Source organism: Dermacentor variabilis, chromosome 8 (genome assembly GCF_050947875.1).
Source record: "Dermacentor variabilis isolate Ectoservices chromosome 8, ASM5094787v1, whole genome shotgun sequence".
Taxonomy (NCBI): Eukaryota; Metazoa; Arthropoda; class Arachnida; order Ixodida; family Ixodidae; genus Dermacentor; species Dermacentor variabilis.
The window spans coordinates 166,668,809-166,695,809 of NC_134575.1; the positions used below are offsets into that span (position 1 = coordinate 166,668,809).

Consider the following 27,001-nt stretch of genomic DNA (forward strand, 5'->3'; position numbering starts at 1 on the left):
GCACAGCACAACGTTTATTGCAATAATTTTATTCATGCTCTTGAATAATAAACAAAATAATAAACTGAAAGCCCCTTTATACGGTGTCTTCTGGGGGCTTGACTGGAGAGCAGTGAGGGCACCGATACTGCTGTTGCAGAGCAGCCGCCTGGACCTCTGCCACACTGTCAAAAGCACGTGCCTGGCGCTCCCCTACTGCCACCAGGCGGTAGAGTGCCTCCAGCAGCAGAATGTTTGTTGCAAGAAAAGTGGATTGTTGGAATGAATCAACCACGTATAAATAATTATTTACGAAGAAAAATGCATGTTGCAATATTGGTACTAAGCGCCCTTAACTGTGCAAGCCTTTAGTGTAGTATGCATAATAAAACAATGTGTCAGGACAACGTTGCATTATTTTTCGTAACTGGGTTGCCTTATTCAGAGCCAATTGTCATTTTGATTAGTGTGCCAGCAGCTCAGGTGTCTCTGCACCTTCACGAGTCTCTACTGTCAGCACCACAAACCTATTTTTGTTCACTGCACAACAAATGCCTCTCCCTACAATCCCGTCATATGTGAGCTGATTGCATCCTATGCCTACAAACATATTTTTGTCCCATTACGCAATTTCCTACCATCCTCGGCTGCAGTTCTTTCTCCTTGCCATTCATTCTGTCACGCTTATGTAATCCCCTGTTATGAATTGGCAACAATTGATTGAACACATGCATGGCCTGCCTCCCGACTCTATTCTTTTCTTAATCTCAACTAGCGTATCAGTTCCTACGGTTTACTACGCCACTGTCTTCCTGCCCTAATGCAATCTTCAACAATTTTTGTTACGTCGCTTTCTGCACAGTCCTCGACTTCTCAAGTTTCTTTGTTAACCTCCAGGGTTATGTCCCATATCGTATAACCGGTACAATGCAATGATTCTAAACTTTCTTCAAGGATATCGGTAACATGGTGATCATGATTCCGTAATGCCTTCCATGTGCTCTTCAACCCATTAAATTTTTTTATAAGTTTCTTGCTTTGTATCAGTACCTGCTATTGATATTTCACCTGGGTAAAGACACTCTTCCATAGGTTCTGCCGGCTGAAAGTCACTCATGAACTGTTATCTCATCAAGTTAGTGAAGTTTACCTTTATCTTTTTCATATTATTCAACCTTCCAATACTCACTCTAGGTCCACCTAACTGTGGTAGTTTGAACACTTCCAACCATGCATTGAATAGCAGCTGCGTGACTTTGTCTCCTTACCTTACACTTTTCTTGATTGCTATTCCACTTTGCGTGGCGAATTAATATAGCTGCACAGTCTTGATATTTCCCAAGGCAATCTGCTTCTTGTGCTCTATGATCTACAACGTTTATGACTGTATGTGTATCTAATTACTCCAAATGCCTTTTTGCTATAAATGCAGCCATGTAAAAAGTTTCTTGTGCTCTGCAAATTTTTAAATGACCTTACTGATGACATGAATGTCTTCCATTATTGAAAGCTCATACCTGGAGGCCTTAGGAGATATGCAAAGGGGGAAGGCAGCTGGGGAGGATCAGGTAACAGCAGATTTGTTGAAGGATGGTGGACAGATTGTTCTAGAGAAACTGGCCACCCTGTATACGCAATGCCTCATGACCTCGAGCGTACCGGAATCTTGGAAGAACGCTAACATAATCCTAATCCAAAAAAAAGGGGACGCCAAAGACTTGAAAAATTATAGACCGATCAGCTTACTGTCCGTTGCCTACAAAGTATTTACTAAGGTAATTGCAAATAGAATCAGGAACACCTTAGACTTCTGTCAACCAAAGGACCAGGCCGAATTCCGTAAAGGCTACTCAACAATAGACCATATTCACACTATCAATCAAGTGATAGAGAAATGTGCAGAATATAACCAACCCTTATATATAGCTTTCATTGATTACGAGAAAGCGTTTGATTCAGTCGAAACCTCAGCAGTCATGGAGGCATTACGGGATCAGGGTGTAGATGAGCCATATGTAAAAATACTGGAAGATATCTAGAGCGGCTCCACAGCCACCGTAGTCCCCCATAAAGCAAGCAACAAAATCCCAATAAAGAAAGGCGTCAGGCAGGGAGATACGATATCTCCAATGCTATTCACAGCCTGTTTACAGGAGGTATTCAGAGACCTGGATTGGGAAGAATTGGGGATAAAAGTTAATGGAGAATACCTTCGTAACTTGCGATTCGCTGATGATATTGCCTTGCTTAGTAACTCAGGGGACCAATTGCAATGCATGCTCACTGACCTGGAGAGGCAAAGCAGAAGAGTGGGTCTAAAAATTAATATGCAGAAAACTAAAGTAGTGCTTAACAGTCTCGGGAGAGAACAGCAATTTACAATAGGCAGCGAGGCACTGGAAGTCGTAAGGGAATACATCTACTTAGGGCAGGTAGTGACGGCGGATCCGGATCATGAGACGGAAATAATCAGAAGAATAAGAATGGGCTGGAGTGCGTTTGGCAGGCAGTCCCAAATCATGAACTGCAGGTTGCCGTTATCCCTCAAGAGAAAAGTATATAATAGCTGCTGTCTTACCAGTACTCACCTACGGGGCAGAAACCTGGAGGCCTACGAAAAGGGTTCTACTCAAATTGAGGACGACACAACGAGCTATGGAAAGAAGAATGATAGGTGTAACGTTAAGGGATAAGAAAAGAGCAGATTGGGTGAGGGAACAAACGCGAGTTAATGACATCTTAGTTGAAATCAAGAAAAAGAAATGGGCATGGGCAGGACATGTAATGAGGATGGAAGATAACCGATGGTCATTAAGGGTTACGGACTGGATCCCAAGGGAAGGGAAGCGTAGCAGGGGGCGGCAGAAAGTTAGGTGGGCGGATGAGATTATGAAGTTTGCAGGGACGGCATGGCCACAATTAGTACATGACCGGGGTTGTTGGAGAAGTACGGGAGAGGCCTTTGCCCTGCAATGGGCGTAACCAGGCTGATGATGATGATGATGATGACCTGGAGGCTGTTTCTGTTTGGGTTGGTTTGAATCAAGCGTTGTAGTGACTTTCCCGTAATCACCTTGGTGAATGTTTTGTAGAATATTGAATTGCCCTAATTTTCTTTCAGTGCATACATCTCAATGTCGCCTATGCCAAGTTTCTTCTCGCAGATATCATGCTGCTTGAATTCTTTACTGATTCCTTACTCCTTCCAATGCTGTAATTTGGTTATCCCTAATAATTTTTCTCTCCATCAGCTCTGCCATTTTGGTGAGTTCTGTTTTATTTATGAGGCTACACACCTTCATGCTAATTTATCATACGGTTTGTTACTTCAGAAAAGTTGTCTACGTGTTGCTCTGGTGCCTTATATCCTCGTTAAATTTCATCTTTGTAGTATTGTAATGTTCCATTCATTAAATCAAGGTTACTATCTGCTCACTCTTTCCTTTTTTCTGTTCTATCTATAGATACCTAATTATTTGTGAAAAACATGATATAATCTGTTCTCACCCTCACTGGATATACGTTGGTTTATTCTTCCCTTGACTAATTTCGCTCTTCTCTTCAAAATTCATAGAAATTTGAGACCTATGATCACTCTAATTTAACCTACATAACACTTCCACATCTTGTATTATGCTGACATAGGCGTAAGTAGTGAAATTTATTTCATTTTTTGTTGTTTTACTGCTGGTGCTTCACCAGGTCTACTTCATGTTATTGCACTTCTAGAAGAAAGTATTCTTTATTCAGTATATTCCTTGCAAATTCTGCAAATCTTGCCTCTACACAGTCACCAATTGCCTGTTTCGCCTGCTTTGGATAGTAATGACATTGATGCTCATTTGTAAGCACAAGCAAGGCTTGCATTGCCCCATACGCCAGGTTGCTCAAAGTGATGCGTTTCTAGATTCTGTACATTCTTTGCATTGCACCTTATGATATTCCTGTTGTTCTAGTTAACATACATTACATGTGAATAAACTGATGAGTTAACAGCAAAAGAGCAAGAAAGGCTAATACAGGGCATTTTTCAGAAAATAAGCCCCTAAGCTGCATGAAGGCCTTTTCTGATGGCTTCAAAAGCCAAGCACTTTGCGTGTTTGCAAAAACGGTTTGCAATTAAAGATTACACATGAGTGTGCTGTGTCAACCCGCAGACCCTCCACTGCCTCGGCCAGCCTCTTCTGGTCTTCCGCAATTATCTGCAGAGTGCCAGCCTTAGGCGGTGTCTGGAAGCCTTGTGGCATTGTGTTTGTGTGGGGCACTGGGGTGTATGATGAGGAGAAAAACGAAAAAGGAACTTAGGCAACACAGTCTGGCATCTTACACGCATGCTTGTGCTAGCTCGTAAAAAGAAAAATGGTAAGCTGCAATTGAATAAGTCATAGCTCATTGCACAAAAATGCCAATGACACGCCAGAAATTTACTCTTGTAGTGGGACTACTTGTAGGTCCAACTGGCTGGTCGAGGGCTGTGACTCCTGCAGAACAATGCTAAATGAAACAGATAAGTTGCCTAAATAAAAGCATGCAAACAAACCTCCTTAAAGTGTGACAATGCTAAATCGTACTGTATTTTATGCTTTTTTGTACAAGCTCTACAGTTGTGCGCTAATGTAACTATCTGCACTGCTTACATGGCGCTTGCTGTAGTCGAGTAGAAATGCAAGATTTTATTAAGTCTATGGATCGCACTTTCACGATAGAGATTAAACAAATACAATTAAGCTGCACACGCAGCACCGCACGGTAAAATTCGTGGGGTCTTGTAGCAACAGTGAAGGCTCCAAGCCCACGGCACGTTCACGGCCAACCAACGAAAGAACCCGAGCCCTGGTAGCTTTCCACCACTTGTGCCGCTGAAATTGAAGGCCGAACGCGTTTAAGAAGGAGGTACGCAGAAAATTTCCAAATGAGAAAGTTACTCGCGAACATAACTGGTCAATCGTTTACGGAAACGTATTTAACATGATTAAACACAACTAAAAGTCACTGTCGCACTACGGCACCACAGCGCTAAGTTTGTCAACATTTCATGCAATAACGAAAAGGTGACATTTCAATGTGAGCATAACGCAGACCGACAACAGCAGCGTCTTTTTCCGTAATTAACTATAATACCAGTGCAACTTACGTGGCAGCTTCCGACACATCAACTGCATCCCGCATGAAAACAGTTCATTCAAACGTGCAAATACGTGTATAAAGCCTTTCTACCGTCCCTGAATTTATCCTGATGACTGCCCCGGCACGACATCAACTCGACAACGCATCGGCCACGAAACCCCATTCCTAACAGTGGAGGTAGCTTGGTGGGATCAGCCAACGTCAGCTACCCGCATTTGGGGAGTGCACGAATTTTACCTCTTGTATTGCCGAACCTAGCTAGTGCACTTTGTTGTTAGTAGGTTTTGACGTTTTGTCGTATTTTGTTACTTTGTTCGGTCAGCCAAGAATTGGATGGTTTTGCCGTTTAGTTATTAGCAGAGGATAAACGAGGCGGAGTGCAGTGTCAGCATTCGCAAGTTCAAAGTACAGGAGATTCTTGAAATTTGCAAGAAGCTGGGCATTGCGGTTGGTCCTGCAGAGCGAAAACACCTGCAGAGCGAAAACAACACATCCTGGCAATTATAGAGGCAGAGGAAGTAACAATCCAGTAGGCCCAGGAAGCTCATGAGGCTATTCAGGATAGAAAAACAGCTGCTCAGGAGCGTGAGCAAAGGGAGAGAGCTGCCAAGAGACAACATCAACTGACTCTGAAAAAGCTGGAAGATCGGATACCCTTGCTCCCTCTGTGCAGGAGTCGGTAAACATAAATATGAAAGAGTTCCTGCAGCCGCTCAGGGTTGGCGAGGACATCCCACTCTTTCTTGTGAATTTTGAGCAGATGTGTGAGCAGGCTGGGTTCTCTCCCGAAAGCTAGCCACAAAAATTGTTAACACTTCTTCACGGCAGGCCGCCGATGTAATAGCTCGCCTCAGTTAAGAGGATGCTGAAGCTTATGACAAGGTGCAAAGGACACTATTGCGCAAATAACGTTTGCCAACAGAAGCATTCTCAAAACATTTCAGGCATGCGCAGAAAGGTAATGAATCTCACCAGGACTTCGCCTATTAGATTAAAGCTAACCTGCAGGAATGGCTTAAGAGTGCGGAAGTCTATGGTGACCCCGATGAAGTAACAGAATGCATCGCCATCGAGTCGTTTTATAGGTGCATTTCAGAAAAGACGAGGTTGTGGCTTCAAGAGGGGCTCACAGAGATGAACTTGGGCAAGGCTGATGAGCGTGCGGAGGAGTACGCAACGCGTAGGAATTTGCGAGGAAGGCAGCACAGCGTGGTGAAGGCCAGAAAAAGGCATATTGACCTAAGAAATCCGAAGGAAAAATATTCCGTCCTCGTAAGGACTATGGAAGGGAACAGCAACGCGTGCAGCCGAAAGAAGGGCGCGAAGGGGAATCTGAAAAAGCGGGCACTTCAAAGGCGTTTGCTGATATTAATCGCAGGTTTGATGCACAGAGACCAGTTGTAGGTTACAGCTGCAAAGATGAAGGTCACATGGCCACAAATTGTAAAAAGAAAGTGGCGTTTGCAAGCATGCGGCAGTCAGACTAGAGTGTGCGACTTTCGCAGCCGTATACACAGGAAATGCTTGTAAACGACAGACGCAAGCGGGTGCTCCGCGACTCAGCCGCAACGATGGATGTGACACAACCGTAACGATGGACGCAACACAACTAGGCAGTGCAACTTCAAGCGCGTGTGCCCATGCCGCGGGCTCTGCAAAGTATGCCAAACAAAGAAAGGCGCAGGCCCAAATCTACAATAGGCGTGAGGCGCGTCGGGAAGGGGCGAATTTCGCAGAAATTCAAATGCCGCAAATGTTGCCTGTTGTCAGTGGTGTCAAAGCATTGTACGCAGAAGAACGTAGCGAAGCGTCGGGTATGCTCGAAAGCCCGCTACAATGGCCGATCTCTTCCCGAGGGAAAGGCGACCGCCTAGCGTACAAAGGGACAGCGTGCAGGCTGGTCCGTGAATGCGGCGCTCTACCAGCATTTGGAGGCCACAGGAAGGCTGCAAGTGCTTCGAGCAACTCAGTTTTGTTCTTGTCTCGCGATTTTACAGTGCACAGACTCAGGAATGGCCGACCCACTCGAGCACGCCTAAGAAGCTGTGTTTGTGAAAACTGGGTGATTAAAAACACGGTACTTTGAAAGCCCATTCTGTTATGTGTGATTTTAGTACTCATTTATATAGTTTTCATTGCGACATAAGTTGAGTCGTGTATTGAGCGTATGAAATGGTCGAGGAAAAGCGCATTGTTTTAGGCTGTTAGTCTTTTCTGTTCACGATAAATAGAAATCTTGTTGGTTTGTTGTTCATTTTCTACTAAAACCTGATTGCTAAACGCTTGAGTGAAGAAAGCGTCAATTTCCGCTTGTTGTATTTACGTATATATATATGTAGGCTAGGCAGAGCCAAACTGCTCAACTTTGATTGCGTGTTGATTTAAGTATAGTGTGCTTTAGTTGTGTCAGTGTAGAATCTAGATTAACCTTTATTTAATGGCGTTCGCGTGGATTTGAGTATTTGTTTCATAGTTTGGTAGAACCTTTTTGTGCTTTGAAAATGTGATACTCGTTTTTCCGACTGCATTTAGACGGCGCTAACCGGAGGGCTATTACGGATGTAGCTTGCAGCTGTCGGATGCCATTCCGTAATTTTGTGAAGTGGCGCCCAGGCAGACAGATTAGCGGCTCTCAGCATTTGCGTCATGACTTTCGGGGGCAAAATTAAATGATCTGCGACAGCCTTGCTCTTTACCAACTTGCCCGCTTTACAGTCGACAATCGCTTACGAAACAATTATGATTTGGTTAACTGTGTCACGCGCAGACAATTAAGGAAATGTCCTTATGTCGAATATTTGTCTCGGATACGTGTCTCGTATTGTTCCGAAACTGTTCTTTTTTAATTTCACTTAGCGTAGCCAGATTTCAGAAAGTGCTTTTTTTTTTGGACCATCTGAATGGTCCCGTAGTGTTGCCTTTTCTACAATGTATTTCTCATGAAAGGTGTACATAGCCTCGATTGTTTCCAACTCGGGAAGAGCTTTACACGAATCACTTTGGGAAACGATTCGGGAACGAAGCCTTTGAGCTTTTGTTAGCTTCTTCGGTCATTTGATTCACCTGCCTACGCAGCGATAGTAAAATTATTCATATTGCAATTAGAATTGTTGTATTCTGTAGAAACTGTTGTCTTAAGAACACCTGAAATCGAGGTCTGATCTTGCTCTTGTCGCCATGAGATACGCACATCGTTCCGCTTTATTTGAGATCGTGAACTTTCGTCGTCAGGTTTCATTTGTTTGAGGTCTGGTGTGGCAATTCGAGGGGTGTGCCAAGGGCACTTGCAGCTTTCGGCGAGGTTAGACAATGGTTGGCCTGTAGAGTTCGTCTTATTCAGGAACCTGGAGTCCTTGCGTGGTCGTGGAGAACACCAGAAGAGAAAACTGTGCTCCTGAAAGTTTCGCATCCAGACCCTTGCATGAGCCTGCTGACCAGTCACATGAATTCAGCTGAGACACGCTGGGCAGCTCGTCCTCCTGATCCAATGCTTGTTGACGGGGGTGCTGCTGTGCCAGACAGTCCTTCTTGACAAAGCACCTTTCACGGCCAAACTTGCAGCTTTGAAATGCTGTGATGACCTCGCTGCTGTAGCCACTGGCCCCCACCGTCGTATCTCCCCCCCTCCCCCATTCAGCAACAGAAAACGACATGGGGAAAGGTATAATAGCGCACAGACAGTCTCCACGCTTCGATCCCGATCAGGTTCGGAGAAGGTGAGTTTAACAAACGGCCAAATTCCTAAAGGGGTTGCCAGTGATGGCGCCGGTTTTATGCAGCTTGGACTTCTGCTTCGACGAAAGAGAAAAACGGCGCGATTGACGTCAGCACCGGTATTGCCTCGTTTCTGCCGACGATGGGGCGCCCAAAGGGGTTTAAGACAGAGGCGGCCCATTGTTGGAGAGAGACGCCACCAGCCGCGTCGTCGGTCTGGTGCGCTTTTCAGCACCGCTGCTTGTACGCAAGAGTCTGTTCACTGTATTCATTCATACCCGCCGTGGTTGCTCAGTGGCTATGGTGTTGGGCTGCTGAGCACGAGGTCGCGGGATCGAATCCCGGCCACGGCGGCCGCATTTCGATGGGGGCGAAATGCGAAAACACCCGTGTGCTTAGATTTAGGTTCACGTTAAAGAACCCCAGGTGGTCAAAATTTCCGGAGTCCTCCACTACGGCGTGCCTCATAATCAGAAAGTGGTTTTGGCACGTAAAACCCCAAATATTATTATTATTATTATGTATTCATTCAAACATGTAAATACATGTATAACGATTTTCTTCCGTCCCTGAACTTCTTGCGATGACTGCCTCGCCACATCAGCTCGACAACAGATTCGCGACGAAACCCCAGTCCCAACAGCGCCAAATATTGAAGAAAAGGTGCATCGCTGATACGAAATGACGTCATAAAGTAGGAGAGCACGCATGTCACTGCATACGAGCCGTTTTTCTCCACCTCCACACGCGTGAATATGCACCTTTGTGCCAGTTAACAACACTAGCTTTGGTCCAAATACGTATATTACGGGCTGGTTATTTGATACTTATTCTCAATTTTCTTTAACTTCATCATACAGCCTGCACGTGCAGTAAGAGCATTATTAGATAAAACTGGGCTATCCTTGATCTCAATGATCGCCATGTTCTTAATGTTTTCATTTCGTGCACGAAAGTGTGCACGGTGGATTTGCTATCATTTGTTCTGTTGGTTCTTGTTTGTTTGTTTGTTCTTATGTCGCACAAGCAGTTGCTGATTATTGGGTTGATTTTATTTTCTTGTCAACTATGATTTGCTCGCTGTTTTTTCATGTGCTTACCCTGGCTGCCCAGCTCAGCACACAAGCGGCAACGCTTATGCAGGCTGGAACACGTTGTATGAATTGAAGTGAATAAAATTATTATTATTATTATTATTATTATTATTATTATTATTATTATTATTATTATTATTATTATTATTATTATTATTATTATTATTATTATTATTATTATTATTATTATTATTATTATTATTATTATTATTATGAGCGCCCATTTATAGGCCGTGCTGTTCTGTTGCAAAAACACTAATCCCATCGCTCACACAGTTGGTACAACAGAGCGAGGTGGATGTTTATGCTGCTGTAAACCGAACTCTTGTTTCCGTTGGACGGGGAGGTAACCCGTGCAGCTCTGCAAAGAAACATGAAAGCATAATAACACGTACAGACCCACCCAGCTACGCTGCGAAGGCGACCGGCAATCTACGGCAACGGTGACTACAGATGATGGCACCGTGCTGTCGGCGCCTAATTGCCGCTTGTTGCGTACGCGCCATGCGAAGTGAAGCGTAATCGATTTCAAATCGCTAAGGCTCGAAGTGAGCGGTAAAAGCGGTTTCCCCTTCGTCCTAACTGCCTATTTTTTCAGTTCAGGATGCGAAAGTCCACCTTTTGCGACGCCGAACTGCGCTCGCACAGGGCACTAGCGGCTGAGGACCGAAGTGCTTTGGCAGGCACACGCCGGACTCGTCTCTCCTCCGAGTGAGTCGAGTCCAGACGTGGTAGGTACTGCACTCATAGCGCAATCAGCTGCACTTGTGAGTCTTGCCATTATGGCTGCCGCGTGCACAGAACGCGTTTAGAACACTGTTGTCACCAAAATTTGGCGCGTGTCGTGTGCCGCTTACGGCTGCATCGCCCGTGACCATCCAGTAAGACAGTGCGGTTTTTCCGTTTTCGACGGTAAAACCGCATCGACCGCGCCGTGAACCCTGGATTAGAACTGTCAAGCGGCGAGATGCGCAAAGAAGTCCATGGCAGCCATCAGCAGCATCTCGACTGTGCGGGAAGTACTTTCTCACATATATGTGTTCGCATGTGTAGTTTACTGTTGGTGCCAAACAACGTGCACTCGCCAACAGTTAAAGAAAAATCAAGAACAGATGTTTCGGGCTCCGTACGGGTCCCTTGATCTTGTAGCGGCAGCAGCATCGGCATCGCACGAAGGATGACGTAGACGCTCGCGTCTACACGAGGCTCGAGCGGCTGGCGCTCCGGCACGGGCTAGCGTTCCGAAGGAGATCATTATAAAGAATGCTACGCTAAGAGACGGACTGTCGGTTCTTCCTCTCCTGCGAGAGCCCGAGACTTTAACGGTCTACGTGGTCGCTCGTCGCCACAGTTTGGTGACTCCGGACGTGATACTGCCATACGCTCCTGTGGTAGAGACGACCATGGACCAGACCGACGCTGCGAGAGCTCAAGGCCAGAACCCTTCCGAAGAACGCGGTGAGCCCTCCTGTTCCGCCATCGCTGTCCGCCTCCCGCAGTACTGGGACCAGCATCCTTCGGCGTGGTTTCTTCAGGCCGAAGCGCAATTTCAAGTCGCTGGTATCCGCTCTCTAGCCTCGAAGTTCCATTACGCCGTCGCAGCGCTCTCGCCCGCCGCCATTGACGAGGTGGCAGATTTGCTGAACTCCCCATTGTCTGCCGCCGCCTATGACGATCTCAAGGCAGCACTGCTACAGCGCACAGCAGCTTCACAACGTTCTCGCATCCAGCAGCTTCTGTCCGCTGAAGAACTCGGCGACCGACGCCCTAGTCAACTTCTTCGCCGAATGAGCCAGCTGCTCGGAAACAACGCGAGATCCATCGACGACACGCTGTTGCGCGAACTGTTTTTGCAACGACTCCCGGCTAACGTGCAGATGGTCCTGGCGACAGCCTCTACCATGGCCCTTACCGGACTTGCCGCTTTGGCCGACAAAGTCATGGAAGTATCCACCCCAACCATCGCAGCCACGGCACCGTCTCCGGGTGACAATACAACCGCTCTGCAAACTCTTCCCTGCTCTTCCGCAGTGCAATCTCCGCTCGACTCCTTGTGTGAGCGCTTGGAACGCATCATCTGTGGAGCGGAGCATCGCCGCGCGTCTCGTCGCCCACGCAGCCGTAGTTCCAGCAGATCAAGACGCACGGGCACTCAAAATGAAACCTCAACTACAGCGCCTGGCTTTTGCTACTACCACCGTCGTTTTGGAAACGACGCTCGTCACTGTCGGCGTCCCTGCGCTTGGCAGGGAAACAGGCCGGCCGACCTCTAACGGCGACGAGTGGTCCGGCCCACCACACAAGTCGCCTTTTCTACGTGACGGACAGAGTTACGGGACAACGATTCTTAGTCGACACAGGTGCTGACGTCAGCATTCTCCCCGCCCAGCGCTCCGACCGAAAAGCGACTCCTGTGTCGTTTTTGCAAGCCGTCAACGGCACCAGGATTCCAGTTTTCTCGTCACGCTCCATCATGCTAAACCTTGGCCTTCGACGAGCATTCCGCTGGATCTTCCTGGTTGCAGACGTCCGTCATGCAGTCATTGGAGCAGACTTCTTGCATAACTACGGACTCCTTGTGGACATCCAACGACGCCGTCTCATCGACTCCGTGACCCAGCTATCCGTTCCCGGCGTCCCATCATCAGGCACATCGCCCATAGCGCCTATTTCTGCCATGTTGGACGAACCTTTCGCCGCGCTCCTACGCGAGTTTCCCACTTTGACGCGCCTGCCGGACTGGACGCAACCGGTACAACATGACGTGTGCCATCACATCGTCACCTCCGGCCCACCGGTCTACTTCCGACCCCGGCGTTTGTCCCCGGAGAAACTCAAGATCGCTCGCGCGGAGTTCGAACACATGCTGCAACTTGGCATCATCCGCCCTTCCTCCAGTAACTGGGCATCACCACTTCACATAGTGCCTAAGAAGACGGGAGATTGGCGCCCATGCGGTGATTACCGGGCACTAAACAACGTCACCGTTCCTGATCGCTACCCTCTACCGAACATTCAGGACTTCATGGTAGCGTTGCACGGTGCGACGATCTTTTCTAAGATCGATCTCGTTCGCGCCTACCATCAACTACCGGTCGCTGAAGAAGACATTCCCAAGACCGCCATCACCACACTCTTCGGTCTTTTCGAATTTCTCCGCATGCCTTTCGGTTTACGGAACGCGGGCCAATCCTTTCAGCGTTTCATCGATTCCGTCACCCGAGGTTTGCCTTTCGTTTTTGCATACATTGACGACCTTCTCGTCGCAAGCTCTTCGGCAGAAGAACATCTTCACCACTTGCGGTTGTTGTTTTCACGCCTTGCCAGTAAAGGAATTGTCATCAACGCCGCCAAGAGTGAATTCGGTCAACCTGAACTCGAGTTCCTCGGTCATATCGTCGACGCTAACGGCATTCGACCACTGCCTTCCAAGATTCGCGTCATCGAAAGCCTTCCCCGACCGACCACACTCACCAAGCTTCGCCAGTATCTCGGTTTCGTCAATTTCTACCGCCGATTCATTCCCGAGTGCGCACGACTTATGGCTCCGCTAGACGCTCTCCTGGTAAACAAACGCAAACAAGTGCTTGAGTGGACTGAAGAGGCCACCGACGCTTTCACAAGAGTCAAGTCTGCCCTCGCCGACGCCACGCTGCTTAGACACCCAAAGCCAGACGCACCCACTGCCATCATCACCGACGCTTCAAACAACGCCGTTGGTGCCGTTCTGCAGCAATTCATCAACAATGCGTGGCATCCACTCGTTTTTTTCTCCAAGAAACTGAAGCCTGCGCAGTCCCGCTACAGCGTGTTCGGCCGTGAATTACTCGCTGTTTACCTGGCTATCAAGCATTTTCGCCATTTCCTCGAAGGCCGTGCATTCACTGTCTTGACGGACCACAAGCCCCTTGTGCACGCAATGAATCGTTCGGCGTCCTGTTACTCGCCCCGCGAGGTTCGACACCTTTCCTACATTTCCGAGTTTACAACAACGTTCCGCCACATCAAGGGCACCGACAACGTTCCAGCCGACGTCCTCAGTCGTGTCAATGTCGTTTCCACGTTGACATCGGCACCTTTCATCATCGAGGCCGACTTACTCGCCAGTCAACAGCGTGACGACACTGAACTTCGTACACTCCGGAATTCTTCAACGTCCCTGAAATTGGAAGACGTCGTTGTGACCCCAGATGGTACATCCGTCGTCTGCGACACTTCTAACGACACACCTAGACCATACATTCCGGCATCCCTTCGCAGCCGCCTATTCGAAACCGTGCACAACCTGTCGCACCCTGGCATACGCGCGACACAGAAGCTCCTTTCCAGTCGTTTAGTTTGGCCTCGGCTAAACGCCCAAGTTCGCGACTGGGTTCGCTGCTGTTTGTCGTGTCAACGTTCGAAGATCCAGCGTCACCCCATTCCGCCTGCCAAGTCTTTTCTTCCACCGGATGCTCGTTTTGACACCATACACCTGGACCTCGTCGGCCCTCTCCCACCCTCGAAAGGCTGCTGCTACATACTGACATGCATCGACCGTTATACACGGTGGCCAGAAGCTACACCTATATCTGACATCTCAGCGCCCACTGTTGCAGCAGCTTTCATGTCTACGTGGATCGCAAGGTTCGGCTGCCCATTCAGAATAATCACGGATCGCGGTCGGCAGCTTGACTCAGCACTTTTCAACGAGCTACTCAAACTACTCGGAACGACACGTTTTCGCACAACTGCTTACCACCCTCAGTCCAATGGACTAGTTGAACGTTTTCACCGGCATCTCAAGGCCTCCCTTATGGCACATGAATCGCCGGAGAAGTGGGTCCTACATTTGCCCCTTGTCTTACTTGGCATCAGAGCCGCACTCAAGAGTGAGCTAGGTTGCTCCTGTGCTCAGCTAGTCTACGGCACCCACCTACGCCTTCCGTGCGATTTCTTTGTCGCCACCCCCCAAACGCCTATGCCATCACCTGCCGACTACGTTGCCGAACTGCAAGCTTTCTTCAGCCAGATGCGCCCCGTGCCTACACGTTCACAAGAAGCAAGGTCCCCGTACGTTTCTCCCGCACTCAGCTCTGCTACCCACGTTTTCGTGCGTAACTGTGCCGTGCGGAAGCCTTTGCAACCACACTACTCCGGGCCATATTGTGTTCTAGAGCGTCGTCCGACGACGTTTGTTGTGAATGTCAACGGCCGATCAGACACAATTGCCCTAGAACGTCTCAAACCCGCCTACATAGAAGCACCCACGCCATCAGCTCCACCAGTATGCGACGCGACCCTGCTGCATCCTTCGCCGCCGCCAGTGCACGTGACACCCAAGACCAACGCCAAGACACGCCGCGTCACGTGGACTTTCCATCGTTCGTCGAACTTTCCTCCTCTCTAGGGGGGGAGCCCTCTGTAGCGGCAGCAGCATCGGCGTCGCACGAGGGATGACGTAGACGCTCGCGTCTACACGAGGCTCGAGCGGCTGGCGCTCCGGCACGGGCTAGCGTTCCGAAAGAGATCATTAAAAAGAATGCTACGCTAAGAGACCGACTGTCGGTTCTTCCTCTCCTGCGAGAGCCCGAGACTTTAACGATCTACGTGGTCGCTCGTCGCCACAATCTCAATGATTATATAAGCATGGGCGGACGGCTATTTCACCTTCCTGTTTTCGTCGCGCCCGATATCGGAAATGGCGTGGACGGCTCCGGCGATCAGTGTTGTCCCCTGCCTCAGGAGCAGGCCGTTCTGCGCAGGATCGTCAGCCCTCGCCTGCTCTTCCCCTCATGAGCAACGTCGCAGGATTTGCTTATAAAAGGAAGCCTGCAACGGTTCTTCGGCAGTGGGCACGGCGAGGCGCCAGTCGCAATGCTGCTGAGTGACGACCGTACGTTATTGATTGTGTCGTGCCCACGGACGTGTTTCTGATAACGTATAATTGCTTGTGTGCTTGTAAATTGATCCTATGCGGCGGCGTCGAGCAAAATTCCGGGCCTACGGTCTAGGAAATATTCGAGCAACTTCAAAGCGGTCAATCCGCATTACATGGATAATTTTCTTATATAGGAATAGACTAGTAGTTACCGAAACTACAGTAAACGCCCTCAGCAAACGTTGGAATGAGCTTGACAAAATGACGGCAGACATTCGTGAAAAATCTTTGCTAATTAAATCTCTTCAGTACAGAATCGCTTCACTTGAGCAAAGGCAAGGCCAGCACGCTGAAAAAATTGCTGAATCCGCGGACCGTAGTCCCAGATCTAACCTCGTCGTTTATGGCGTGCAGGAACAATGCAAAGAAGAGGAAATTTTAAGAGAAACTGTGATTACGGATCATTTTGGCAGAAAATTTGGGCATACTTGCAAATCGGTGGCGAGAATTCACCGTCTTGGAAGGTATTGTGGAAATAGACCAGTCATTGTCCATTTCCATGACTTGTAAGAAAAAGAGGTTGTGCTGCGGAATGCAAACAATTTGAAAGGCACTAATCTTTTGATTAGTAATGATTGCAGTTCTTCGACACGACATCAGCGACGACAGAAGTTGTCGCTTATGTTTTAAGAAGATAGCGCCAACGGCAAGAAGGTGGCTCTTATCCATGACAAGCTAAAAGCAGATGGTGTGCTTTACGTGTGGGATGAAGCCAGAAACGATCGAGCAGTTCAATAATCGAAAACATTTCCGCGGGGTAGCGCAGAGGAAGGGAGCAAATCAGAGGAACTCAGCCACAGCACAGAATCAAACGATTCACGAGACCACGTATGCACGAGGCCGAATTGTCTTAGAGCACTTAATCTTAATTCCCGTAGCATCGTGAACAAAACAAGAGCTTGAATGCCTCCTCCTAGCCCACAATCCTCATGTCACAATAATAACGGAAACTTGGTTGCATGATGGTGTACCAGACGAAGTATTAGTTGACGAATCGCACCTATTTTCCGTCGTAACCGTATGTCCCGGGTAGGTGGCATCACAGTTATTTAAAAAAAATGCACTTTCAGATAAACTACTTCGCCATATAGAAAGCCGCGAAAATATATTTTTTTAATAAACTGCTGGGGACACGCACTTACATTGTGTGCTGTCTACAGGCCTCCTTCTTCGACTCCTGAATTCTTGCTGGCATTATAAGGTTATATGTCGGCGCACGTTAGGGGATCACTAATTATGGCTGGAGATTTTAATCTGCCATCACTTGACCGCGCTTGCAGTGCCACATCTCACCTGTTCGACAGCTCATTACAAGATAGAATGCTGACAAGTGACTTAGTTCAAGTTATTCATGAACCCGCCCGTGAATCTGAAGTGAGTGGTGCAGTATTGGATCCTGTATTTGTCAGCACAAGTATTGTTGATTATGTCGCTCGTGTAGAGAGTGGTATATCCGACCACAAGTTAGTTCTTTTTTCTCGCACCCTAAATAATTGCATGAAGACTCGGCCTAAAAGCAAAACTGTCAAAAACTTTAATCAGGCAAATAACAACGCTATTCTCGGCGAGCTGTGGGAGTGAGTAGAAAACTTGCGAAACCATATTGCTATTACTGGGTGGGATAAGTTTAAAGAAATTAGTCAAAGATGCATTTCCAGTTTTGTTCCTACGAGTCATATTATGTCGGATCGCCACCACCTCTGGGTTAATAGGAACATTATATACTTGAAGCGTAGGATTAAGCGAACATAGAAGAAACAAAGTCACCAATAACGAATCGCTGCGTCAACTCCGAGAAAAATTATCCCGTGCCTTGTAATATGCAAAAAATTAATATTTCGGGTTTACTTTGCCTAGTTTATTAAAACAAATCCTCAGAAGATATGGCGCCATCTGAGCTCAATATCTAAACAAATTGACAAAATAAATATTGCGGATATGCCTATAACGGATCCGAGGGGCATAGGTGACGTCGTAACTGAATACTTCCATTCCGTATTCTCTCGGGCTGAAGGCGACATCCAGTCATTTGGGCCTTCGATGTTTGATGATAACTTCATATCTCTTGAAGGTGTCTTCTCTCTCTCATTGAGCTTTAAGGAAACATCTTCAGGCGGCCAAGATAACATTCCTAAAGCTTTTTGCGCCGGTTTGCTGAGCCTGTATCATATGTTCTCAGGGCGATTTTTCGTTCCTGCTAAAACTGGCGATCATTCCAGATGATTGGCGTGTGTCGCCCGGGTAGTGGCTGTTCATAAAAAAAGAGACCGCTTACAAGAAGAAAACTTCCGCCCGATATCCCTGGCTTCCCGAGGATGTGCTGCTGCAATATACTTCAGCACATCCTCGTACATTTCGTAACCTAATACCATGAACGTTATAAACTGCTATCTAATTATAATAACCAGCATTGATTTCGAAAAAAACCTTTCAACAGTCACACAGCTTATTACTACTATTCATGAGATCGCTTCAACCCTCGATTCGGCCGGACAGATTGGTCTAGTCTTTTTGTATTTCAGCAAAGCTTTTGATCATGTATCCCACAGTAAGCTTTTAAACAAACTTCACAGATTTGGCCTACCACCTTTTATTATAAATTGGATCAAACAGTACTTGTCCAACTGAACTCAATTTGTTGATGTCGATGGGTACTCATACAAACATTTGTCGGTAACGTGTGGCGTTCCTCAGGGAAGCGTATTGGGGCCCATTCTTTTTCTCATGTATGTGAAAGATATTACCACTGCCGTATGTTCTGATGTTCAATTTAGGCTGTTTGCTGTCGATTGTTTGATGTTGAAAAAAGTGACAGCCAGAACGACCAGATTTCATTAAACTGCAACCTAGCGAAAGCTTATGAATGGTGCACAACATGGTCAATGTGCTTGAACTCGGAGAAGACCGTGCTGCTGTGCGTATCCAATAAAAAAAAACATTTTTATTCCCTTAAAAAATTAACGACAACGTCGTAACAGAAACCCCAGAATACAAACATTCGGGATTGACAATCACTAATAGCCTTACGTGGTCCTCCCACATCGAAAACATTTCACAGCAGTTACTCGGAAACTTGGTGTGATGATAAGAATAATAATAATAATAATAATAATAATAATAATAATAATAATAATAATAATAATAATAATAATAATAATAATAATAATAATAATAATCAGCCTGGTTACGCCCACTGCAGGGCAAAGGCCTCTCTCATACTTCTCCAACCACCCCGGTCATGTACTGATTGTGGCCATGTTGTCCCTGCAAACTTCTTAATCTCATCCGCCCACCTAACTTTCTGCCGCCCCCTGCGACGCTTCCCTTCCCTTGGAAACCAGTTCGTAACCCTTAATGACTTATATATATACTTATATATATACCTTTATTCATAAAAACAAGGGGTACAAAGTGCCAAGGCATTAGGAAATAAGTTGCTACAAAACCAACTTGACTGGTTCTAACCAGAGGGTCCAAAAGGCAGCAGACAGCAAGGAGCGAGAAAAAAGAAAAAAAGAAAAGAAGAAAATGAGAGGAACTGAGGAACAACGAAAATGGAGAAAGGAAAGAGTAATGGCATGTAGTACATAGGTCTCACTTAAACAATTTGCTGCACACATGAAACAGCTCTGGAAAAACAAACAATATAGATATATAGATGCACAAAACTCTTAAAAAGAAAAACATTTGGTACATGGTTAAACCCAATTCTTAGGGCAATAGAAATTATACAGGTCTCGGGCAGAACAATTTGGTACATCGATGGACGCAGAACTGAGATTATTCAGCAGAGTGGGGAAAGTGTAACAAATCATTTGGTTACCATAGGTTGAACGCACATGCGGCACATGCCAGTATTCCGGGGACCTGGTGTTATAACATGGGATGTTGTGTTTTAATCTAGCCAGAGATGAAACAAGGCTTAAGTTCTGTTTCGTTTCTTTTAGGTATCCAAGAGCAAGGCGGTAGTTAAACATATCACTGGCTTTAAGTACCCGAAGTTTCTTAAATAGGGGCTCAGATGGGGAGTCAGAGGGCATATCACTGATTACGCGAACAATTTTCTTTTGTATAACGAGTAAACGGTTAATATTTGTAACAGATGCGGTGCCCCAAATAAGGCAGCAATAGTGAAGGTGGCTCGCAAACAAAGCATTATAAATTAACATTTTAATCTTCCGAGTCATGTAGCGAATAGAGAAAGCGCGTCCAGTAATTTGGGAGAGTTTGACTGCAAGAAAATCAATATGATCGCTCCAGCTCATATTTTCATCAAAAAAGACCCCGAGTGTTTTCACAGAAGGAACGAGTTCAATTTTAGAAGACCCTAACACCACGTCCCTATAAAGACAGGTATTCTTATTCTTCGGTTGAAATAAAATTGCCTTTGTTTTTTCAGCGTTGATCTTGAGACCATTTTCTAGAGACCATAAGTACATTTTTTCCAAACAAGAGTTAGCCACTGACACTAGCTCCGAAGCATCATTGGACGAAAACAGGACAGTAGTGTCGTCGGCATAGATTATGAATTTGGCATCAGGATCAATATTAACGAGATCATTGACGTAAAGATTAAACAGAAGAGGCCCAAGGATACTGCCCTGGGGAACACCTGCCGTAACAGAAGAAATTTTGGACGATTTGTTGTTAATGAACACATATTGGCATCTATGCTGCAAGTATGACCGAAATAATTTTAAGGCGACACCGCGGATACCATAGTAGGTAAGAGGTAAGTTTATTTCATAATAGTTCATGACTGATGGACTCAAATGCCTTACTAAAGTCAATAAATACCCCTAAAGTAAGCTGGCGGTCCTCAAAATTTTGCAAGATGTATTCTTTCTGCTGAAGAAGTGCAAGCTGAGTCGATCTGTGTTTACGAAAGGCATATTGCGAGTCAGTGAGGAGGTTTTTAGTTTCAAGGAAGCTAGATACAGGGATAAAAATTATTTTTTCTAAAGCTTTCGAAAAGATCGGGAGTATAGAGATTGGTCTGTAGTTGGACATAGCTGATTTATCACCTTTCTTGAATATAGCTAACACTTTTGCAGCTTGCATTTTACGTGGGAAGACACCACTAGCGAGTGAAAGGTTATAAATATGCATTAGCACTGGGGCAATTACATCGATAACATATTTAATAGGTTTCATCTGCAAGTTATCTATATCATACGTGCTACTGTCTTTTAAATTGAAAAAAATACATATAAGCTCACCTTCATAAGTTGGCCGGAGAAACACGGTGTCATGAGGCGCGGCTTTAATATAACGGCAGGCAGTGCTATTTGTGGGCAACGTGTTAATGTTTGTGAAATAATCATTAAAAACATCAGGTAACATTTCAGGGCTAATATCAACCCCGTCTTTTTTAATAATAACAGGGAGTAGGGCATCAGGTGAACGACCGAGTAGCGAATTGACCTTCTTCCATATTTTCCTACTATCGCTCGAACAGGATTCAAAATACTTGTTATTATAGCGAATCTTAGCAAGTCGCAGCTGCTTATTAAGTTTATTACGGTATCTCTTAAACGTGGCTAGATCTGCCATGTCACGGGACACGATGAACTTGTTATATAGACTATTCTTTTCTTTTATTTTTTGGAATAGTTCTGCAGTGATCCACGGTTTTCTTATCTTTGAGGAGCGCTTTGTTCTAGTACGAGTCGGAAAATGCCGATCGTAGAGCACACAAAAAATGCCCAAGAAAATTTCATACGCGAAGTTAGCACATTTTGACTGAAAAATTGAACTCCAGTCAGTATGTCGCAGTTCATCACGAAACTTCTGCATTCGCAAGAGTGTAATTACCCGAGTGGAAAATTCACATGGGGAACATCTTTTAATTTTACGGTTTACACTGAAAACAATTGGCATGTGATCACTCAGAACAGAAGAACAGACACCAGCTTTGGTATTGCCATTCAGGGAAATTAGTAATAAATAAATCAATACAGGTGGCTGTTTGGCCGGTCACTCTTGTCGGCACCGAGATAACATTTGAAAAACTGTAGGAATGTAGCAAGAGCTTAAAGTCACGACCCAAAGGGGTTAATGCAAGTAGGTCAATATTAAATTCGCCACCCCAAATAACTTTATAGCGATTATTAGAGATATAAGCAAAGAAGTTTTCAACGAAGAGAAAAAAACGCTCAGTGTTACCATCAGGCGGCCTATACCTTGCAGTAACCAATATATTTGAGCATATAACTGAAAGGACCTCATAATCTTTGGTCACAGTACAGAAACCTTCTATACGCTATACTAATTCGTTTCGAACCAGAATGCTAACTCCACCGCCACGTGTAATCGTCCTCGACTGCGTGAAGCATTTGTAGTTCGGAGGGTGCCAAACTGCCTAGTTTTGGTGGTACCATGTTTCTGACAGCATGATAAAATCAAAAGAGACGCTTAGACTGCCAAGAAATGCGTCGAGCTCATCATGTTTATTGCAAGCAGACTGACAATTCAAATGGACGCATTTTACGCAATTTCTGTGTGTAGGCCCAAAGTAGATAAACAAGTCAGAAGGGCACACCCAATCAGCACAAGACATGGTTGACGTATACAAATACAGTCACCAGGAATTCAGGAAACTAGTTTGGCAAGGTCATTGGGACATTTTATCAAGTGCGCGCGATCGCCCTCTTCTTTTCGAACAAAAACATTGCCACTTCGGTGCCATGCATAGCAAAAATCGTGCTCATGCGCCCGTGATTTAGCCAACTTCAGTAGGGCCCTTAACCCTTAATGACCATCGGTTATCTTACCTCCTCATTACATGTCCTGTCCATGCCGATTTCTTTTTCTTGATTTCAACGAAGATGTCATTAACTCTCGTTTGTTCCCTCACCTAATCTACTCTTTTCTTATTACTTAACGTTACATCCATCATTCTTCTTTCCATAGCTTGTTGCGTCGTCCTCAATTTAAGTAGAACCCTTTGCGTAAGCCTCCAGGTTTCTTGGTGTACTTCGACACAAACTAAATATCACGCCATCCGATGCAAAGCTTCCTGCCTAGAAAACGTTTGCCTGAGGTTGAATACACGATCCTCACTATCAAAAAGATCAGCATAGGCTCGAGATGGTCCCGAGGCGAGCAGTACGCTTTATATTTAACAAATATATAACAACAGATTCGTCTTCATACATAATGCTGGTAAACAAGATCCCAACTTTAGAGCAGCGCAGGAAAATAGCGAGACCAAGTTTTCTTTTCTTGCTTCATCACAACAAACTCAATTTGAATGCACGCGCATATATTCAGCCATTCTTGTCGCGCTAGTCAGGAAATAGACATGCTTACAATCTACTTCCGTATCAAACGCGCACAAAACATTTTCATACTAATTAATTTTATTTGTTTTTCTTATTTGAAAAATACTTCAAGCCTTACGCAGGCCATTACAGGGAGTGGACGGGTTGGTACGCCTAGGAGTACAATGTATCAACTATTCATCAGTAATCATAACAGATACAACAGCAATCGATACAACGTCCTATACAAGCGATAACAAACAAATCGTAAGCTTCATAAGTAAGCATGAAACATAAGTAGACGTAATATAACCAAGTAAAGCACATGCATATGTTATAGCATAAGATGGTATTCTCCTACCCTCTCCATAAATTTCTCTACACAATTCATGCCAATGATTTCCCGGGTCACAGCGTTCCATATTTAAATGGTAGCAGGAAAAAATGAAAACTTGAATGTGTCGCAGCATGTGACGCGTTGCCTGATATGTTTATCATGACACTTTCTACGCGAATAACCATGTGGTGGTTTCAAGCGGACGCATTTATCTATCTTTATGCGATCATGATAAAGCAAGAAAAGGAACTTCATTGCTGCCACGCGCCACCCACAAGCAAGTGTAGGAATGCCTGCGGCATTTAGAAGAGCAGGAACGCTGTCCTGGCGGGAATATTTTGAATAGACGAAACGTAATGCCTTATTTTGGATTCTTTCCAATCTGTCTGTAAGGTTTACCTGATGAGGGTTCCAAACTATACTGCCATATTCGAGAATGGACGCACTAGAGGTTTATAGACTAGTAACTTATAGGATGCCGGAGCCGCAGCCAACTTTTTCGTAGAAACTCGAGAGTTTTTTAAAGCTTTTGCGCATATATTCTCTATGCGAACGTTCCACTTTAAGTTACTTGTAATCGTTAACCCCAAATATTTTATAGCGTCTGTTCGTGTTACGTCGGAGCCCGCTATTCTATACCTGAACGTAATAAACGACTTTCTATTGCTAAATGTCATGCACTTTGTTTTTATTACATTAATTCCCACGCCCCAGGTCACACATCATTGAACAATTTTATCTAAGTAGGCATTTAGGACCTTCTGATCACAAGTATCACGCACACAAGTGTACAGAACTAGGTCATCAGCGAATAACCAAACTTTCACCCCTTCTACAAAACAATTAGCGACGCCATTGATATAAATAAGAAGTAATATTGGCCCTAACACTGATTCGTGTGGTACTCCGGAGTATACCTCAAGTAAACCATAATTATAATTATTAATAGTCACATATTGTGTGGGATTCGACAGATAGGCAGTGATCCAGGCTAATAATTTTGGTTCCATACTAAAAGACCTAAGTTTCTCAATTAATTTAGGATGTATAACGTGGTCAAATGCTTTTGAAAAATCAAAGAAATACAGCATCCATTTCTGACCTATCATTAATTGCTGAAGCGAAGTCTTTTGTAATCTCTAAAAGTTGTGTTACTGTAGATAATCCATTTCTAAAACCATGTTGCTTTGGGCATAATAAATTATTTTGTTCTAAGTGTGTCATGATTGCTTTGTTATTTATATGCTCAAGTAATTTGCAACAGTAACTTGTAAGTGATATCGGCCGATGTTTGTCTACCAGTATCTTTTTTTCCTTCTTTGTGAATAGGAGCATACTTTGTCCATAACCAGTCCGCAGGTAACGTGGCTGTACTAATCGACTCGGTGAATATGATGTGTAAGAAGGGTGTTAACTGTTGTGCATATCGGCTCAGAAACGTGTTAAATATGTCATCAGGACCGGGCGCTTTCTTGGTACCAATTTGTAAAAGCAGGTTCAACACGCCTCACTTTGTTATGAGAAGCTCTGGCATAACGACGGCAGGCTCAGCCAAGGGTGTGCTTATTACAGCTGAACGCGTGAATACCGATTGAAAATAATTAGTAAATGTATTTGCTATACTGCCTTCATTTGTTACAACAGAGCCATTAATTTCTAAGTTTCTAGCACGATCCTCTGGTTTCGATAGATACCTCCAGAACTTTTGTGTTTGATTCTGCATAAAGTTCACTAGGGTATTTGAATTGAAGTTTTTTCTTGCAGTTCTGATCTCCGATTTTAACGTCTGGGAACGTTCACGTATGTCTTTGCAGGTATTCGTTTTTTTTCCCTCATTCTCTTCAATTTCTGTTTAAGGTGGATTATGTGGCGTGTTATCCAAGGAGACATATTCCCAGTTCTCTTTAGTTTTGCGGTAGGAAGATTTTTTCACAGTGCACGATAGCTTCTTTTAATTTCATCCAACGCTCATTACCAGAGCCAAAAGACTCAATTGAAAAATTACCTAGTGCCTCCTCTAAGTAATCTATTACGCTTTCGTCGTCAGCCCGGTTGTAGTCTTTAATTTATTTCAATACGCGAAGGGTTAGTGTAATGGTTAGGGCCCATATTTGTGTTGAGTACTGTGAACACTTAAACCTTATGATCCGAGATACCATCAGCTATGCTAATACTTGTTGATAATGATCCTGACACGAGAGCCAGGTTTAGCAGCGACTACGTGTCTCCCGGCACACGTGTGGGTTCTTTGACAATTTGGGATTAAGAAAAACTGAACATTATATCCAAAAGTTGCTCAGAAATCTGCCTCCCTTTTGTGCCCTCAGTTATTTCTTGCAAATTTAGGTCCGGAAAGATGTTATCTCCTGTTAGCATTATCTTAGTGCGTGGGTTTGTCACGCTCTGTAGATAGCCATGCACTTGCGCTAAATATTCATCTGGTGCTCCTCGACATCTATAAATAGCGCCTACAAAGAGCGAGTTCTCATTAGGCTTAACCCTAGACCATGTACTGTCGTGATTTGCTATGCCTATTTCTCTTTTGAAGGGTATGTAGCTCTTCATCGCAATAGCCACTCCACCTCCACCCCCGTCACGATCTATGCGTAACAATGTATACGAGGAGGGGGCTACTTCTGAATCACGGTTTTCAGGATGGAGCCAAATTTCTGTGATTATGATAACATTTGGAGAGTACAGTAGTAATAATTCTTCACATCTATCAAGTTTATAAACGATGCCATATGCATTCAAACAAAGCAACGACAGCAAGACAGGATTCCCATTCCGTCAGGCGGTCGTACCCCTGCGCCCCGTATCTCCAATATCCATCCAATTAGCCTGCCGCTCTGCTTACAACGACTCGGTGACTCGGTCGGGTGTTCGAGCTGCAACGATGTGCTTCTTTGATCGTGTGTTCTGTGTTTGCTTTAATGAAATGTGACTTAGTTCGCGTGCGCGTAGGTGCCACAGACAGCTTGTGCCTCGCTGCAAACTCACCGTATGAGTGGCGCGCCAGCCAAATGTGGACCAACGATGTTCGTTTGGCGGGGTGCGTTCCCTTTGCCTCTGGTTGTCGTTGAAAGTTCGGTGGACGTCGCAAAGAAATAATGCGTATTGTTAGCGTGCCACTGCTCGTCCACTATGCACCGGCATGTATGCTGGGAGTAACATCGCAGCACCGGCAACTTGGAGGGCGCTTTTCGACCGCGTCGTACCATTAAAAAGGTGAGTAACCGTGCTTGCTAAGTACACACGTGTTGTGCGTGCTTCTCGTGTGGGCATAGAGTGCCTTCCGAACGTAGGAAAGAGAACTCCCACGACAATAGTGAAGCCTATGCCGATGCTTGCTGGGTGTCAGAGTTTAGTTGCGCAAATTTATTGCCATAATGCGGAATTGAAAATCTTGATAAGCGTTTTCTTCCGATGAGAAAGATTACGTTCGGAAATAATCGTGTTGATCGGGCGCGGTGTGCATACAGCTGCGCGCTGTGTTGATCGGACGCAGTGTGCATACCATTGTTTAACAATGGTATCGCGAGACAGCTGTTAACCCTCAACGGTTTAT

At 45.3% G+C, this 27,001-nt stretch overlaps 1 long non-coding RNA gene across 1 annotated transcript in view; it reads right to left on the reverse strand.

Moving 5' to 3' along the window:
* Nucleotides 1–4,544: 4,544 nt before the first annotated feature.
* Nucleotides 4,545–27,001, reverse strand: part of LOC142590704 (uncharacterized) — a 166,650-nt gene continuing 144,193 nt past the window's right edge. Inside the window, exon 5 of the long non-coding RNA XR_012830228.1 lies at nucleotides 4,545–4,838. This is a non-coding gene — a long non-coding RNA (uncharacterized LOC142590704). The remainder of the gene's footprint in view (nucleotides 4,839–27,001) is intronic.